The sequence below is a fragment of the Cimex lectularius genome, unplaced genomic scaffold (genome assembly GCF_000648675.2).
Source record: "Cimex lectularius strain Harlan isolate CLEC.00 unplaced genomic scaffold, Clec_2.1 scaffold105, whole genome shotgun sequence".
NCBI classification, from domain to species: Eukaryota; Metazoa; Arthropoda; class Insecta; order Hemiptera; family Cimicidae; genus Cimex; species Cimex lectularius.
This window is the reverse complement of record NW_019394178.1, coordinates 135209-140633: the sequence shown is the minus strand read 5'-3', so window position 1 is coordinate 140633 and position 5425 is coordinate 135209. Positions and strand designations below refer to the sequence as shown.

The 5425-nt window shown below is 33.5% G+C and overlaps 1 non-coding gene across 1 annotated transcript; it reads right to left on the bottom strand.

Moving 5' to 3' along the window:
* Positions 1-609: 609 nt before the first annotated feature.
* Trnae-uuc lies at positions 610-682 on the bottom strand. Its single transcript has one exon. It is a non-coding gene; the product is annotated as a tRNA-Glu (tRNA).
* Between the last annotated feature and the right edge of the window lie 4743 nt (positions 683-5425).

Here is a 5425-nt window from a genome sequence, read left to right as displayed (position 1 = left end):
TATTGTTATATATAATAGAACAACACCGTTTCCTCCAAGAATCAGAACAGGGGATTCAAATACTCCCAGCAATGCTCATGCACAATTTTTAAATCGGGTGGCATTCCTGCGCGCTCTCTGTATGGGGCAAAGGAATTGCACCCTTTTTTCATTGTATATGCCAATTATGAGATCATAAAGGTCATAACAAAGTGGTAGAAGAAAACCTGAATCTGGTTGAGGTAAGATCCAGTCTTAAACTCCGGGTGGACTATCTGAATTAAAGCTATGGCTAGAAAAGGACTCGAATGTTGAAGCGTGTTCTGTAATTTAAAGTAAAAGAGGAGTCTTATCATATCTTGGGTGTATGTCCACAACACACAGAAGTAAGTGCTTCTTATTTCGGCAAGAAAACCCTGCTGAGGGATGGAATTCCTTCGTCTTTGTTTAAATAATCTGGGAATATTCTCTAATTAGGAGCACTTTTAATTTTTCAGTTTTGACACTATATTGTTTTTCCTTTTTTGTTTAAGTCGCAATAAACTCAGCAGAAAGCTAAGTCATTGCTTTATAAAAAACTTATAAATTGTTTCAATTAATTCAGGTTTTTAGTTGAGATAAAAAAGTCAGTGTCACGAGCGGGATTCGAACCCACGATCTTCGGCTAGAAACGCCGCTGCTCTACCACTTGAGCTATCGTGACCTCGATCCACTCGGACACCAACTTCCCATCTCAACCGCACCTTTTGAATTTTCCCTCTTTTTTGCCATTTTTCAAATGTCGTGTAATCGGATTTGATTATCGACGACAAATGAAATGGCCACGGAGAGCTTTAGTGAAGTACACTTCATATTAATCATTAAATTCACTAATTTCGTGGTCCGCTTGACCAATTAATACATGACAATTAATTAAGGTTTTTAGTTGAGATGAAAAAAAAAATGGCAAAAGGAGGGAAAACTGGTTGGCCTCGGAAAATTGTGGGGTTGAGATAGGAAGTTGATGTCCGAGTGGATCGAGGTCACGATAGCTCAAGTGGTAGAGCAGCGGCATATCAAACCGAAGATCGTGGGTTCGAATCCCGCTCGTGCCATTAACTTTTTTTTATCTCAACTAAAAACCTTAATTAATTGTAATATATTAATTGGTCAAGCGGACAATTTTCTATTAATCTCTAGTTTGCAAATCCCGTATTTTTTAATCCAGACAACGCAATAGGATTGAGTTCGTTGAACTGTTGGTAAACAAACATTCACCCTGTCTTTATTTATGTTTATACCTTTGAATTGAGCCAGTTTATTACGAGTCTTCGTGTGAACAGTTTTGTGACTTGGTTAACTTCATTGCAAATTTCGCAAAAACCATTCAATAATTCGTCTCAAATTTGTTATCAGGTATCATCAATTTAGTTATTTTTCTTACATATTGAAAATATTTCCTTTCCTTAATGGTTATGATCTATTCCGTTTAATTACAGTATGAAGCCATTTTCAACATTTTTGAAAGATCAAATAATAAAATCTCTACAAGAAGGACTTATAAAATATAAATTGTTATTATTGGGGTAATAACAAAACCTAAAAGATCTTCCGGAATTTATCATAGTTGTTTTAAAAAGAAGACGAGTGGTCATAAAACAAAATTTTCCGAGGCCAAAAGGCGTTGTATCTACGCTTCGTTCGATCAGGACAGGTTGACAATGCTGTCCAAATTCAGCGTAGGCGTCGTGATAATGACAATATGGATGTCAGTGCTGAAACAAACGGAGATGTTTGCTGAGGCCGGATTAAGAGCGACGGGAAAAGTGAAGAAACCATTGCTGACCAAAGAGTGGCGTGCTGATCGTGGTTTTTATTTTCTTGGATTGGCCCCTACAGTCACCTAACCTTAATCCAATTGAGCACTTGTGGGGAAAACTAAAAAATCTTTAGCCGATGCTGCAGGAGATGCTTCAAACTTCGATCAACTTTGGGAAAAAACTCAAGTTGAATGGGACCTAATTGTTCAGAACAGTACAGAAATCTCGTGAGAAGTATGCCCAGAAGGACTGGTGCCGTTTTGAAAGCCAAAGGAGGACATACAAAATATTAAAAGACTTTCTATGACACAATCATATTATCGTTCGCACACGGTAATTTCTTTTATATTATTTCAATAATCATGATAAAGGAACAATTTAATTTTTTGGGTGTTTGTTGTGTTAAGATAAATAAAATTATTTAAAAAACTACGTTTATTTGATGTCCTACAATTGTTTTGTAAAGTAAATAATGATATAACCCAATTTGCATTCAGCTGTGAACGAATCTATGAGTCACTGTACTTCATTTTAACTTATTAAATTTACTATTTTTCGTGGCCCGCTTGACCAATCAATATCTTTCAATTAATTAAGATTTTCAGTTGAGATAAAAAAGTCAGTGTCACGAGCGGTATTCGAACATGAAAAATGGCAAAAAGGAGGGAAAATTCAAATGGTGTGGTTGAGATGGGAAGTTAGTGTCTGAGTGGATCGAAGTCAGGATAGCTCAAGTGGTAGAGTAGCGGCGTATCTAGCCGAAGGTCGTGGGTTCGAATCCCGCTCGTGACTTTTTTATCTCAACTAAAAACCTCAATTAATTGAAAGATATTAATTGGTCAAGCGGACCACGAAAACTAGTAAATTTAATAAGTTAAAATGAAGTACAGTGACTCACAAATTCGTTCACAGCTGAATGCAAATTGGATTATACAAAACGATTGTAGGACATCAAATAAACGTAGTTTTTTTAATAATTTTATTTATCTTAACACAAAAAACACCCAAAAAATTAAATTGTATCAATAATTGTAAGATTTTAAAAAAGTTAATTGCTATTACTTTTTTTAATGGCGGCTTCAAGAGATCCAGTTGGAACGAAGAAAAACAAACATCTTTTTGTCCTAATACTTCCTTTTTCAAAATTTTCAAAAATGATTTCATTGTGAATTTAAAGCGTGATTTCTTCTTGCTACTACTATTAAACGTTGAAATTTCAAAAGGTTTTTCAAATTCAATTTGCTCTTGTCAACTAGTGTGTTTTCTTTTTTTGTATAAGTGTAAGCTCAAAGGTTATAAATGAATTTCACCCTTTTGCAAAACAAATGCTTATAAGCATATGCTTAGAATATCTATTGTTAGAATAAAGAAGTAATATATCATAATAATGTTTTTATTTTAATAATGTCGCTTGTCGTCAAGATTATGTCTAATTTGGAAGACTTGCTGCTTGTTATTATTCTCCGTCATTGTACGCTGGAAAAAAAGAATTTAATTATTTGTTATGTTCAAGAGTGGATAAGACCTAAAACACCTGGTTTAATGGGATTTCAATTAATATGTTTTGTTTTGTCGTGATTGGGTACTGGGAAATCTTGTACTAAATTAGGTACTTACTTTTCTACCGTGTCGTCTACTGTATCTTCGTCATCTGTTGGAATCACTTCTTCGCTGGGACCGTCCACATCCTCGGAGTCTGGCGATAGAGTTTCATCGCTCGTAACAGTTTCTAAAATTTCCAAGTCATATTCTTCGTTGAACCTTTTTCTGCTTCTGTCTCCCATTTTAACAACTTATCGTTTCCAAACAAATGTGTATAAAGAAGATTAATCAAATTGAAAGAATTATTCGCCAAGTTTTGGAATTTAGAGTGGTGAGTTTGCGTGAGTGTGAAATGTTTAAGAGTTGTATTTGTTGTTTCTAACATCTCCTTGGTTACGAACTGTGTTTTATAGTTGTAATCATATGGTTGTTAAAAAAAATTGTACTCTGTTTAATCAAGATTTTTCAACTGAAATACTTAATCTAATATATAATTCAATTAATTAATATTTATGAAAGTTATTGGTTGCGTTTAAAAAAGTCAGCGTCACGAGCAGGAGTCGAACCCACGACTTTCGGCAAATACGCCGCTGCTCTACCATTTGAGCTATCGTGACTTCGATCCACTCGGGCACTAACTTCCCATCTCAACCTCACCTCTCAAATTTTCTTTTTTTTTGCCATTTTTCAAATGTGTTTGAAATCAGGATAAAATTCTCGGCGACATATGAAGAGGCCACGGGGAACTGTTAATGAAGCAATACTTCCTTTACTTATTAAATATTAATCCATTTATGTTTTAATGGTCAATTGACCAAGTTACTTCTTTCAATTAATTATTCTTTTCATGTAAGGTTTTGGTTGAGAGGGTTCGAATACCGCTCATGACGCGGACTTTGTTATCTCAACCAAAACCTTACATAAAAAGAATATTTATTTTATTTTGAAGTTCAAAATAAAATTTTAACAAATCGAAATCATATGTTTTAAANTTTTTTAAACAACCAATGACCTGTGAAAGAAAGACTAAAAATTCTATTTTTAGATTATTTATTATTAATCCTTATATGTTTAGCGATCATAATTGACCTATTTAATTCTTCCAATTAATTAAACTTTTTATTTAGTCTTGGTTGAGATAAAAAGTGTAATTATTTTAAATTATTTATTATATTCATTTTTTAAGGATTATTAGAAAATCAGTTTAATAATGTGCCTGGAAATTTTGTCTGTCATAAAACAGCATTTTTATTACTGTAAGTTCTACTCAATAATACATACATCTCAATAATAGTTACCGTTTTTCTTAAAAGTGTTCAAAAATGAAATTTTGATTTTCCGTTCCAATTTTCCCTCCTTTTTGCCATTTTTCAAATGGAAAATTGAAAAGGTGGGGTTGAGATGGGAAGTTAGTGTCCGAGTGGATCGAAATCACGATAGCTCAACTGGTTAGAGCAGCGGCGTATTTATCGAAAGCTCTTGGGTTCGAATCTCGCTCGTGAATCTAGCTTTTCATCTCAACCAAGACCTTTGATAAAAAAAATACAATTTATTAAAAGAAAAGGATTTTCAAATTTTTTTTAGTTTATGATTTAGAAAGAAGCATTTTATAAGAAAGGCGTCACTCCTATAATAGATATGACCCGGTAATTTTGCCATGAAAGAAGCTATAAATGGAAAACATTAAGGGAGTAGGTTTCTATTAGGAAGAGGCAAGTTAAAGTCAATTAACAAGACAATTAAATAAAGATACCTAAACAAAAATAAGCGGACTAATTTTTGTGAGGTTTTGTGTGGCAGATTGTCTTAGAATAAACTTATTATTTTATTAATTATTCAGAAATCTTGAGGTGCGGTCTGGTGTGATGTAGGTTTCAGAAAAACATTTTCTTTATCGTGCCAACGTTTCGATCTTTATTGAGATCATCTTCAGGGCCTGGGACTTACAAACATTGTTTACATTTAACAAATACATTTATGATGTGGAAAAGTGAATTTATACAATGCAAAATACATTTTATATTCAAACAAAGAATTTCTATTCACTCAAAGTGTTTGTCTTCTGTGTAATTGTGCCATTCTTGCGAGTCGTGTTGAGAGTGCCA